This window comes from Bos grunniens, chromosome X, assembly GCF_055505025.1.
Source record: "Bos grunniens cultivar Pamir isolate PY7600 chromosome X, Bosgru_T2T1.0, whole genome shotgun sequence".
Classification (NCBI taxonomy): Eukaryota; Metazoa; Chordata; class Mammalia; order Artiodactyla; family Bovidae; genus Bos; species Bos grunniens.
Window position 1 is genome coordinate 115,271,650 of NC_141194.1, and position 14,697 is coordinate 115,286,346.

Consider the following 14,697-nt stretch of genomic DNA (forward strand, 5'->3'; position numbering starts at 1 on the left):
CTAATTTGAAAAAAAAAAAAAAAATAGTAAGCAGGCCTAGTTCACAAACGTGGGATTGGGGGAAGAGAGGTGCACGCAAACTGGGTCCTATTCCTCCACATTTCATTGGCCAGGACTCACCCATGTGACTTGATCTGAACCCAGAAGGGGACGGGGATAGATAGTGCTTGCTGTGAGCCTGGGAGGAAGAGAGAGTGACGGTCTTTCTGATACGATGGAGGTCGTTATTCCTCTTGACGGGACTCTTGGTCCTGGGTGATCTGAAGGTGCCAAATGCAAATGGAAAGAAGTTCATTTAGGGTAAGTCAAAATAATGAGGAGGAAGGAAGCTTTTTCTTCAGAAGTGTATATATTTTACAAGTAAATGCTGTTCCTTTTGTCTTTACCCCCTTTTTTGGGGGAGGGGGCACCCCGAACTCCTGCTTGTCTTTCAAAATAGGGCTTTGCCACCTTTTAGAACTCGCTACCTAATTTCCCTGGCAGTTGTGATGTTTTTCTCCCTATACTCTTTAGTCCTCTTTCCACCTCAAAAATGAAGTTCTTTAAGAATGCGGTCTTTGCTGTTAGAAGTGTAAACTGTGTAACTTCTAATTTTCAAAGATTTTCCTACTGTCTATCATTTTAAACTTTGTGTCCATGTTGTGGAATATTCTGTTAAATAACTGATGCTCAGCCTGACAAAAAAGAGCGAATTTGAAAGTAATGGAAAGAAATTGTTTATAAGTATTTAGACAAAGTCTAAAATCTGGTATTTGAATAAGGCGGGCGACATGGTGTAAGAAAAAGAAAAGGTAGCCAGGGAAGATCATATAAAGATAAATTGAAAAACTGAAAATGTTGAGATATTTTATCTCTGTTTCATATCACAGATATTAATTTTAAAGGAGGAAATGCCTTGCATAGAGGTGATTTCTTGTTTTACTCAAACTTTTTCTTCGGAAACAATTTCAAGCTTTAAAAACCTTCTGAGATATGAACAGTATCGGGCAAACCAGATAGCCTTTATCCAGATTTCACTTCAGTATTTTATTGCTTATTCCATTTGCTTCATTGTTTACTCTCCATCTTTCTGAACCACTTGTGTGCCTCCTAGCCCCTTTCTGCTAAATATAAAGTATGTGTTTCCTGAACGTAAGGATATTTCTGGGGACTTCCTTGGGGGTCCAGTGGTTAAGACTTCATGCTTCCACTACAGGGGGTGCAGGTTCTATTCCTGGTCAGGGGACTAAGATTCCACATGCTACATGGTGGCAGCAAAAATAAAAAAATAAAGATATTCTTATAAAGATTGTATCTATATAGTGCCAGCGGATGGTTAGAACCAGAAGACATAGCAGTTAACACATGTTGTTGCAAGCCTTACTGTATTCTATGGTGATTGTTTCTTTCTTTTCCTTCTGCCAGAGGTCCTGCTCTTGAGAACAAGGATCACAGCTGATTATCTCTGAATCCCGGTTTCTGGCACATGGTAGGTGCTTGTGATTTTTTTTTTTTTTAATATTGGCTAATGGTGGAGGTTTGCAAATATCAATTTTTTCGTATGACAAAAAATGAATGAATTTTGTTTTTATTAGTACTTTCTGGTTTAACTGCTCTATGATCCATGAGAGTTGTTTGTAATGTGGCTTCTTTGTGAGATTTATTAATGTTTGTTTGTAACTTAATATCTGATCAGTTTTTGTGACTATGCCATGGGCTGTTGAAAAAAAGGTGCGTTCCCTATGATCAGAGTGAAAAATTGTACATATATTTGTAAATTCTACCTTGTTGATTAGTTTGCTTAAGTCTTCTCTGGCCTTCCTGATTTTTTGTTCACTTGATCTGCCTTGTCTTTAGAATGGAGTACTAAAATCTCCTCTATTATTATTGTATTGCCGTTTCTGTCTTCTTGCAGTTTCCACAGTTTTTACTTCATTAAGGTGTTGCTTACTATTTGGTAATATTCTTAAATGTTATATTATTCTGCATTGTGGCCTTTAATATAAAAAAATGTCCCTCTTCTGTTACATTTTTTGCTTTGAGATTTGAATTTTATGTTGCTGATACCTGGATATATTCCTTTTCTTCTACTGTTCGGTTTCCATATTTCTGTTTCCATTTGGTATACCTTTGTCCCTCTATTTATAACCTTTTTGAATCAGTTTGAGATATGTTTCTTGTTTACAAGAGAGTTGAGTTTTGTTCTGTGAATGAACTTGAAAATTGTTTTCTTTTACTGAGTAGGTAAAGCCCATTTATCCTTATGAATTATCTGTTTATTCTCAATGTTGTCACAATCTTTTAGAATTGTGTGTATTTTATTTCTCTTATAAACTTATTCTTTTTTTTTTTTGATGCTGCATTAGTTTAAAAAGATGTTTAATTATAGCCACTATTAATGGTAAACATAAAAAACAGGTTCCGTGCACAATCTGCTGATTAATAGTAATATTTTTTTTTTGTTTTTTTTTGTTTTTTTTTTTATTCTTCCAATTTTATTTTATTTTTAAACTTTACATTATTCTTTTTTTTAAAATTGTAAGATAATTGCTTTACAATGTAATGTTAGTCTCTGCTGTACAACAACATGAATCAGCTCTAAATATGCAATTGTGTGTATTTTATATTTGCTATGTTTCTCTATAACATGTGTGAATCATTTGCCCTTTACATATTTTAGGTGTTTAGAAAAGTTTGCAGCTTTGTTTTAGTGGTTATCTTAGTTCATACCTTTTTAAATATACATGTTTTCTTATTTAACTCATTGATGTCTGGTTTATCATCTTTTATTTGTATCATGCCTTCTATTGCCTATTCTCTTTTCTTCTCTGCTTTTCTTTATCACATTTATTGGTTGAATTGCTGTTACTTTGTCAAAACATCATATATATATATATCTTTCACTCTCATTTATCCCAAATTTGTTTTGTTGCATAAATCTGTATTGTCCATCCGTCCTTCAATCTACTTACCTACCTATGTACAAAATGATTTACCACCAGTCCTTTTGCTGAATTTTTCCAAATATTTTTGGGTGAGAGAAGCTTATCTTCTAGTGCAGAAGTTTGCAAACTTTTTCTCTAACAGGCTGGATAATAAATATATTAGGCTATGCAGGCCATACAGTCTCTGTCACAACTGCTTAGCTCTGCTTTTGTAGCACACAAACTACTATAGACAATAAATGAATGTAGCTGTATTCTCATAAACCTTGATCTATAGACACTGAAATTTAACTTGTATATCATTTTTGCAGATCACAAAATATTGTTAATTTTAGAATTTTCTTTCACCAATTAAAAAATGTAAAAAACATTCTTATCTCAGTCTCTGTCAGAAACAAAACAGGCTTGATATAATCTGTGGATGCATAAATGGTTTGCCAATATTTGTTCTAGTAAATTTCTCAAAAAGGGCTCTGATTACAGAATTCCCTAAGATTTTGTAGGTTGAAAAACTGTATGTATGCGTATGTAAAAGCCTTGATACTTGGGCAATTTGTTGGATATAAAATCCCTGTTTCATAATTAATTTCATTGAGTATTTGTAAAGTGCTTATCTATTTTTGCTTTGCTTTTTATACTGTTTTTGAATGTCTGATTGCCAGTCCAGTGTTTTTGCCTTTATATATTGCTTGATCTTTTTGCCTGTAGGCCTCAAAGATTTTATCTTTATCTTTAAAAACTTTTAGTTGAAGTAGGCTATATCTTGGAGTTGACATGTTCATTTTTAATGTATAGATAAACATAGGTCTTTTTTGTTTCTGGAAAGTTTTCCTGGATTATAATTTTTTTTCTTTTTTTCTTTCTTTTTTATTATTATTATTTTTTTACTTTACAATATTGTATTGGTTTTGCCATACATTAAGTAAGAGTTTTGTTCCATTGATTATCTTTCCACCAGGAGTGCAGCAATACATTATTGCTTCTTTGCTTGTCTTCTGTTGCCTTTGATTTCTGTGCTAACCTTTTTACTTTCCTGATCTCATTTTCATTCTATTGGTTATTTTCTTGATCCTTAGTATTCTTCAGTGCACCCTATTAAGGTTTCTTAGCTTCTATTCTCACTTGAGAGCTTTGTAATTTATTATTGAATTATAAAATATCTTAATCTTTTTGTTCATTTTTTTCGTGACTTCAATCAACTCCTTTAATTTCTATCTGTGTTTTGCCCATTTCTGTTCTAAGCTTTTGAATTTCTGATTCAAGGTAATTTTTTATTTTTAAAAATCACCAAGTTTTTATTTGTGTCTATTTAATTCCATTTGAAGTATTATCCTACATTATTTATTTATTTATTTATTTATTTGCTTCATGATTGCTTTTCTGGGATTGGGTTACCTCAGTTGTTAAGTACTGAATTTAATTTTCTAGTTTGATTCAGAACTCTATATGAACCAATTAATTTTCTTTTTCATTTTTGTGGTATTCATAGTTTAATGATACACCTGTCAGAATATCAAATTCCAAACATTTCAATGCATTTGCTTTTTTGGTTGGTGGAGATTGATTGTGCATCCTCTGACTTAATGGATCTCTTGCCTTGCATGACTTCTAAAATTTTCTCTTTTGCTCCTTTTCCACTTCACCATCCAATGGATGATTTTCCCTCCCTCTTACTGCTTTTCTCTCCAAGAAGCTATGAGTTTTGAATGCTTCACCTTCAAATTGAGTATAGTTTTAAAGTCCTCTATTTATGTTCAGACATTTGTTTTTCAGTACTTTCACACTGAGGATGGATTTATGCTTTCTCACAGTGTTTTAGACTCACCTTGGGCCCTTGCTGTTTCTTCTCTTTTGTTTTTTCTTGTTTTTGGTGCATTCTTATTTTTTCTTCCTAGTTTTCTTTTATTGTTTTGGAGGGAACATTGCTAGATAGAGACTTCAGTGGCCTCAGTTGTCTTGAGATGGATTAGAAGTCCTAAAAACGAAAATACATTGAAAATAAGGTTTCTTTTATACTATGAGAGAAGGAAAATTGTTAAAAACAATTTATGCCCTTTACAAAGACCACCACTAAAATGCAGCCAAGGTCAAAGAGACCTTAATAATTTCAGTTTGTGGTTAAGTCACACCACTATATCTGAGAAACTTTGAGAAGCCTGTAAAAGGTGTTTGATGACTTCATGGAATCTTCTGGAACTTGAGCTATTTGTCCATATTTGCCTCTGTCTTTTGAATACTGCCAAAAACTTTACTTTGGGGTAATGACAGTATGAGTAATTCATGCTGTTGAGTCATGTTCAATTAATGTAATTATAAAAGTGAGACTGAGAGTTTTTTTTAAACTCCTGGTAATGTCAAATGATAAACAGCTCACCTGAATTGTCAATCATCTGAAGAAAGTTCCTTCAACCATTTTAATCATACTGGGAATGTTAAAGATAAAAAATGCTTGTACTTTGTATAGATGGGATAAAATATTGTCAATTAAAATATGTTCTATTCTTATATGTAGCAAATAGAATGTTACTATCATGAAATATCAAATTAAATAAATAATAATTCCCTGATTATGACTTTAATGGTTCAGTGATGATATTTATTAAATGATATGCTTAAACTCTTTTTAAAGGTTTTTATTTATTTATTTATTTTTGGCTGTGGTGGGTCTTTGTTGCTGCACACAGGCTTTCTCTAGTTGCAGTGAGTGGGGGCTACTCTCAACTTGTGGTGTGCGGGCTTCTCATTGTGGTGGCTTCCCTTGTGGAGCACGGGCTCTCAGGTACTCGGGCTTCAGCAGTTGTAGCACGTGGGCTCAGTAGTTGTGGCTGCCAGGCTCTAGAACACAGGCTCAATAGTTGTGGCATACCAGCTTAATTGCTTTTAGGCATGTGGGATCTTCTTAAACCAGGAGTTAAACTGGGTCCTTTGCATTGCAAGGTGGATTCTTAACCACTAGAAGGTGGAGTCTTTAATCAAGGAAGCCCCTGCTTAAACTCCTATAGCAGATTGAGAGCAGATTAAAACTTCTCTAAATCAATTAAATCAGAAATTCCAAGAAAGCCGTACAGTTAATGCACAGTTTGTAATTTATATCCTGTTATACTTTAAAGGAATATTCTGAGCTACCTTTTGCAAAAGCAAAACACAGCTGACAATTATATGTCTTTGAAAGTTCTATATATGATAGATCTGTAAAACAGGAATAAAGACATTAAATAAGGATTTGCTCCTGCACAATTTACTTGCTAAGAATTAGCTTTTTAAGAAATCACATTCATTCTTCCCCATGTAATTGATGATTTATGCAACTCTTGTCTTTTATTTCATTATTTTTTTCTTTCAGCTTTATTGAGACATAATTGCCATATAGCACTGTATAAGTTTGAAGTGTACAGCATAGTGATTTGACTTACATGCGTAAGGAAATGATTAACTTAATAAGTTCAGTGAATATCCATCATCTCATATAGATACACAATACAAGAAAAAGAAAAAAAATATTTTTCCTTGTGATGAGAACTCAGGGTTTATTCTCTTAACTTCCATAGATAACATATAGCAATGTTAATTATGTTAATCATGTTGTACATTACATTCCTAGTACTAATTTATCTTACAACTGAAAGTTTGTACCGTTTGACCACCGTCATGCAATTCCCCCTCCCACCATCCCCTGCCTCTGGTAACCCCAAATCTGATCTCTTTTTCTATGAGTTTCTTTGTTGGAAGTATAATTGACTTATAACACTGTGTTAGTTCCCAATGCATAATGTAGTGACTCGTTATTTCCATACATCACAAAATGCTCATCATGATAAGTAAGTCTAGTTACCATCTGTCACTATACAAAAATATTGATTGCAGTATTATTGATTATAACCCCATGCTGTACATTTAATCCTAGTGACTCATTTATTTTGTAGCTAGAAGTTTGTACCTCTTGATTTCCCTTACCTATTTCACTCATCCTTATTCCCCTTCTTCTGGCAAGAACCTGTTTTCTCTGTATCTGTGACTCTGTTTCTGTTTTATTACTCTTGCTCACTTGTTCTGTTTTCTAGAATCCATATATAAGTAATACCATACCGTATTTGTCTTTTTACATCTGACTTATTTCACTTGGGGTAGTACCTTCTAAGCCCATCCATGTTGTTGCAAATGGCAAGATTTTATTCTTTTTTTTTTATAATGAGTAGTGTTGCATTGTATATATAAACACACACCAGATTTTCTTTATCCATTCTTCTATCAGTGGGCACTTATGTTGCTTCTATATCTTGGCTATTGTAAATAATGCTACAATGGACATAGGGGTGCATATATGTTTTCAAATTAGTGTTTTTGTTTTCTTTGGAAAAATACCCAGAGGTGGAATTGCTGGACAGTATAGTAGTTTTATGTTTAATTTTTTGAGAAACCTATGTTTTCCATAGTGACTGTACCAATTTACGTTCCTACTAACAGTGCACCAAGGTTCCCTTTTCTCCGCATCTTTGCCTGTACTTGTTATTTGTTTTCTTTTTTATAAATAGTCATTCTGACAGGTGTGAGGTGATATCTCATTGTGGTTTTGGTTTGGATTTCCCTTGAGAAACCTATATGCAGGTCAGGAAGCAACAGTTAGAACTGGATATGGAACAACAGACTGGTTCCAAATTGGGAAAGGAATACATCAAGGCTGTATATTGTCACCCTGCTTATTTAACTTATATGCAGAGTACATCATGAGAAACGCTGGGCTGGAAGAAACACAAGCTGGAATCAAGATTGCCGGGAGAAATATCAATAATCTCAGATATGCAGATGACACCACCCTTATGGCAGAAAGTGAAGAGGAACTAAAAAGCTTCTTGATGAAAGTGAAAGAGGAGAGTGAAAAAGTGGGCTTACAGCTCAACATTCAGAAAACAAAGATCATGGCATCTGGTCCCATCACTTCATGGGAAATAGATGGGGAAACAGTGGAAACAGTGTCAGACTTTATTTTTTTTTTTGGGCTACATAATCACTGCAGATGGTGACTGCAGCCATGAAATTAAAAGACACTTACTTCTTGGAAGGAAAGTTATGGCCAACCTAGATAGCATATTAAAAAGCAGAGACATTACTTTGCCAACAAAGGTCCGTCTAGTCAAGGCTATGGTTTTTCCAGTAATCAGGTATGGATGTAAGGGTTGGACTGTGAAGAAAGCTGAGCAATGAATAATTGATGCTTTTGAACTGTGGTGTTGGAGAAGCCTCTTGAGAGTCCCTTGGACTGCAAGGAGATCCAACCAGTCCATCCTAAAGGATATCAGTCCTGGGTGTTCGTTGGAAGGACTGATGCTGAAGCTGAAACTCCAATACTTTGGCCACCTCATGCAAAGAGTTGACTCATTGGAAAAGACCCTGACACTGGGAGGGATTGGGGGCAGGAGGAGAAGGGGACAACAGAGGATGAGATGGCTGGATGGCATCACCGATTCGATGGACATGAGTTTGGGTGAACTCCAGGAGTTGGTGATGGACAGGGAGGCCTGGTGTGCTGCAATTCATGGGGTCACAAAGAGTCGGACATGACTGAGCGACTGAGCTGAACTGAACTGAATGATTAGTGATGCTAGCCACGTTTCACATATATCTGTTGGTTATCTGTATGTCTTTGGAAAAATGTCTATTCAGCTGTTCACTGAGGGCAGGGCCATGTCCCACGTTGTTTGGCTATAAGACGTGAGGGTTCCAGGGCTGGCACTGGTCCACTGGTGATCAGGACCACTGATTGTGGGACTGGGGCTGGGCACCAGGTTGGCTGGCTGCAGGGCCTGGGAGTCCTGAAGCTAGTGCCTACATGCTGATGAGTGAGGCCAGTTCCCAGGGCAGCTGGGTTCCGGGTATATGGAATCCTAGGGCTGTCCCCTGCCCACTGATGTCATGTACTGGGGCGTCTTGCTAGGGGACCTGAGTGAGCTTGGGGCTGGCATTGGGGTGGGACTGGGTCCCCATGCAGCTGGCTACTCAGCCTGGGGAAGTCCTGGGACTATTTCAGACTGGCTGGTGGGTCATTAAGCCCCCAGAGCTAATAGGCTAGAAGGATGACTGCAGAATGGTGCTTACCAGCCCTGGTGTCATCATGGTAGAAAGAGCTTCTGGAGAATGGCTTCTGCCAGTGTCTGTGTCTCCAGGGGGAATTGCCTCCTGCCTCTTGGGGAGCCTCTCTAAGATCAGCAAGTGGATTGATCTAGGCTCCTTTCAAATTACTGCTCTGTACTGAATCTCAGAGCATGTGAGATTTTGCATGCACCTTTTAAGAGGAGAGTCTCTGTTTCCTACAGCTCTCTAACTTTCCTATATGCAAATTCTGCTGGCTTTCAAAGCCAGCCTTTCAGAGGTCTTGTCTTCCTGGTGCAGGACCTCCAGGCTAAGGAGCCTAATATGCAGCTTGGACCTCTTGCTCCTTGGGGAAAACTTCTGCAGTTGTGACTATCCTCTCATTCGTTGGGCATCTACCTGGATGTATGGGTTTTGACTTTACCATGTCTCCATTCCTTGTGTCCATTTTGTTTTGGTTTGTTCTTTATATCTTTAAGAGTGTAAAGTCTTTTCTGCTAGTCTTTAGGTCATTCTCATACATAGTTGCTTTGTAAATAGTTGTAATTTGGGCATGCCATTGGAAGGAGGTAAGTTCAAGATTCTATCCTGCCAATTTCACTGCTCTTGTCTTTTAAAAATTTACCTAGTGTACTCAAATTACACCACCTTCAACTTTAGGAAGCTTGATCTTTACTACCCTTCAGTTATGTTGAAGCAATCCTACACCTTAAATATCGTTATCACTTCAAAATGCTCCATTTTGGAGTTCTCATATTGAAACCCAGACATTCTGTTTTCTCAGATCTCCTGCAGTCTCACTTGCACTGAGTATCCACAAGGCCTTGGTCTGCCAGTGATGTCCAGCCTCTCATCTATTTTTTCCAGACTATTGCTTAGTTCAGATTTGTTTACCACCTAGAGCAGGCTGGAGCCCTGCATAGTCTCTTTCAGTAGTGTCCCCACTGCTATTCCAGGATCCCATGCCTCTTTGACCTGTAATTGGAGCTGTGCCCTTTTCCACTATGGTCAACCCAGACAGGTCCTAGCCTAACACTCAGATCCCTACACTGGTTTCACTGTTGACTTCAGCTTCTAACATCAGTTGAGCCCTCTTTTGTATCTTTATTTGTTGGCTCTGTCTCTTGTCCCACCACATTTTCTCTCTACTCCTCCACTCTTTTCAAGCCATGTAATCTACTTTTTTTTTAAACATCATATAAAACTGTTGTTCAGTCACTAAGTTGTGACCAACTGTTTGCAACCCTATAGACTGCAGCACTCTAGGCTTCCCTGTCCTTCACTATCTCCCTGAGTTTGCTCAAACTCATGTCCATTGAGTCCGTGATATAATCACTGTTTAATGATTAGATTAAACAATCTAATCCTCTGTCTCCCATTCCTCTTCCTGCCCTCAATCTTTCTGAGCATCCATGTCTTTTCCAAGGAGTTGGCTGTTCACATCAGGTGGCCAAAGTATTGAAGCTTCAGCATCAGTCTTTCTAATGAGTATTCAGGGTTGATTTCCTTTAGGATTGACTGGTTTGATCTCCTTGCAGGCCCAGGGACTCTCAAGAGTCTTCTCCAGCACCACAGTTCAAAAGCATCAATTCTTCAGTGCTCAGCTTTCTTTATGATCCAACTCTTACATCTGTACATGACTACTGGAAAAACCATAGCTTTGACTATATGGACCTTTGTCAGAAAAGTTATGTCTCTGCCTTTTAATACGCTGTCTAGGTTTGTCACAGTTTTTCTTAAAAGGATCAAGCGTCTTTTAATTTCATGGCTGCAATCAACATCCACAGTGGTTTTGGATCCCAAGAAAATAAAATCTGTCACTGTTTCCACTTTTCCTCCATCTATTTGCCATGAAGTGATGGGACTGGATGCCGTGATCTTCATTTTTTGAATGTTGAGCTTTAAGCCGGCTTTTTCACTCTCCTCTTTCACCCTCATCAAGAGGCTCTTTAGTTCCTCTTCACTTTCTGTCATAAGAGTGGTGTCATATGCATATCTGAGGTTATTGATATTTCCCCACGCCATCTTGATTCCAGCTTGTGCTTCATCCAGCACCTGGCATTTTGCATGGTCTACTGTGCATATAAGTTAAATAAACAGGGTGACAATAAACAGCCTTGACAAACTCCTTTCTCAATTTTGAACCAGTTTGTTGTTCCAGGTCTAGTTCTAGCTGTTGTTTCTTATCCTGCATGCAGGTTTCTCAGGAGACAGGTAAAGTGGTCTGATATTCTCATCTCTTTAAGAATTTTCCACAGTTTGTTGTGATCCACACAGTCAACTCTGCTAGTCAATGAAGCAGAAGTAGATGTTTTTCTGGAACTCTCTTGCTTTTTTGATGATCCTGTGAATGGTGGTAATTTGATTTCTGGTTCCTCTGCCTTTTCTAAACACAGCTTGAACATCTGGAAGTTCTTGATTCATATACTGCTCTAGGCTAGCTTGAAGCATTTTGAGCATTGCCTTGCTAGCATATGAAACGAGTTCAATTTTGAAGTAGTTAGAACATTCTTTGGCATTGCCCTTCTTTGGGATTAGAATGAAAACTGACCTTTTCCAATCCTGTGGCCACTGCTGAGTTTTTCAAATTTGCTGACATATTGAATGCAACACTTTAACAGAAACATATTTTAGGATTTTAAATAGCTCAGATGAACAAAGCTCCACTAGCTTTGTTCACAGTGATGCTTCCTAAGACCCACTAGAATTCACACTCCAGGATGCCTGGCTCTAGGTGACTGGCCACACTATCATGGATATCCCAGTCATTAAGACCTTTTTTCGTATCAGTTCAGTTCAGTCACTCAGTCATGTCCGACTCTTTGCGACCCCATGAATCACAGCACGCCAGGCCTCCCTGTCCATTACCAGACTCATGTCCATCGAGTCAGTGATGCCATCCAGCCATCTCATGCTGTCATCCCCTTCTCCTCCTGCCCCCAATCCCTCCCAGCATCAGAGTCTTTTCCATTGAGTCAACTCTTCCCATGAGGTGGCCAAAGTACTGGAGTTTCAGCTTTAGCATCATTCCTTCCAAAGAAATCCTGGGGCTGATCTCCTTTAGAATGGACTGGTTGGATCTCCTTGCAGTCCAAGGGACTGTCAAGACTCTTCTCCAACACCACAGTTCAAAAAGCATCAATTCTTTGGTGCTCAGCCTTCTTCACAGTCCAACTCTCACATCCATACATGACCACAGGAAAAACCATAGCCTTGACTAGATGGACCTTTGTTGGCAAAGTAATGTCTCTGCTTTTGAATATGCTATCTAGGTTAGTCATAACTTCCCTTCCAAGGAGTAAGCGTCTTTTAATTTCATGGCTGCAGTCACCATCTGCAGTGATTATGTAGCCCAAAAAAAAAAAAATAAAGTCTGACACTGTTTCCACTGTTTCCCCATCTATTTCCCATGAAGTGATGGGACCGGATGCCATGATCTTCATTTTCTTAATGTTGAGCTTTAAGCCAACTTTTTCACTCTCCTCTTTCACTTTCATCAAGAGGCTTTTTAGTTCCTCTTCACTCTCTGCCATAATAGTTCTGTGTATTCTTGTCAGCTCTTCTTAATCTCATCTGCATCTGTTAAATCCTTGTAGTTTCTGTCCTTTATTGTGCCTATCTTTGCTTGAAATTTTCCCTTGGTATCTCCAATATTCTTGGAGAAATGTTTTGTCTTTCCCATTCTGTTGTTTTCCTCTATTTCTCTGCATTTTTCCCTTAAGAAGACCGTCTTATTCCTCCTTGCTATTCTCTGGAACACTGCATCCATTTGGGTATATCTTTCCCTTTCTCCTTTGCCTTTCACTTCTCTTCTTTTCTCAGCTATTTGTAATGCCTCATCAGACAACCACTTTGCCTTCTTGCATGTCTTTTTCTTTGGGATGGTTTTGGTCACTTCTTGTACAGTGTTACAAATTTCTGGCCATAGTTTTTCAGGCACTCTGTCTATCCCTTGAATCTATTCATCACCTCCACTGTATAATCATAAAGGATTTGATTTAGGCCATACCTGAATAGTCTAGTAGTTTTTTCTACTTTTTTTCTGTTTAAGCCTGAATCTTACAATAAGGAGGTCATGATCTGAGCCACAGCCAGCTCCCTGTCTTTTTTTGCTTTCTGTATGGAGCATCTCCATCTTTGGCTGCAAAGAATATAATCAATCTGATTTCAATATTGACTATCTGATGATGTCCATGTGTAGAGTAGTCTCTTGTGTTGTTGGAAGAGGGTGTTTGCTGTGACCAGTCATTTTCTTGGCAAAACTCCATTAGCCTTTTTGCCCTGCTTCATTTTGTACTTCAAGACCAAACTTGCCTGTTATTCCAGGTATCTCTTGGCTTCCTACTTTTGCATTCCAATCCCCTATAATAAAAAGGGCATATTTTTTGGTGTTAGTTCTAGATCTTGTAGGTAGGTCTCCATAAAACCATTCAACTTCAGCTTTTTTGGCATTGGTGGTTAGGGCATAGACTTGGGTTATTGTGATTTTGAATGGAAACAAATGGAGATCATTCTGTCATTTTTGAGATTTAACCTAAGTACTTACTGCATTTCAGACTTTTTTGTTGACTATGATGGATACTCCATTTCTTCTAAGGGATTTTTGCCCGCAATAGTAGAAATGGTCATCTGAATTAAATTTGCCCATTCCCATCCATTTTAGTTCACTGATTCCTAAGATATCGATGTTCACTCTTGCCATCTCCTGCTTGACCATGTCCAGTTTACCTCATAAGTCATTATGAATAAGGGAACACTTTAACTGGACCTTGAAGAATTTACACCCTATTGACAGTGATGATAAGGACGACTAATGAAGGCTGAGGGAAGAACAGGATAGAAAGCATGGATGGGAAAGCCCATGGATTGTTTCAGAATTGGCAAACAGCACGGTATGACTAAAGCAGAAGTATAATATTAAAATTTTAGGTTTGTTTCTGCTTTGGCACAGCTTCTTCATTCTTTCTGGAGCTATTTCTCTGCTCTTCCCTGGTAGCATATTGGACACCTGCTGACTTGGGTGGCTCATCTTCCAATGTCATTTCTTTTTGCCTTTTCATATTTTTCATGGGGTTCTTGAGGCAAGAACACTGGAGTGGTTTGTCATTTGCCATATCTCACTATTCTTTTGTTATACTTCTGCTTCAGTCATACTGTGCTATTTGCCAATTTTGACACAATCCATGGGCTTTTCCATCTTTTGTGCTTCCCTGTTCTTCCCTCAGCCTGCATTAGTCACCCTTATCATCACTATCAATAGGCTGTAAATTCTTCAAGTCCAGCTAAAGTCTTCCCTTATTCATAATGCCTTCCTTGAACTCCTCACTCAAAAAAACTTTGTATTTCTATAGAACTGTGTTTATGCTTCTCATATGGTATTTCTGTTATTGAACCTTACAGCTGATAATTTTCTTTGCTATAGGTATCTTTCAACATGGCTGTGACCCTCTTGAGGGCAAGGATAATCTGATTTTTCTTTGTAGCCTGAGCACATAATTTTAGGTATGACACATGCCAGATACTTAAATAAGGAGAAAATGTAGCAAATCATGATCATTTTAAAGCCTAGTGCACTACAGCTCAACTCCAGAAAAATAAATGACCCAATCAAAAAATGGGCCAAAGATCTAAATAGACATTTCTCCAAAGAAGACATACAGATGGCTAACAAACACATGAAAAGATG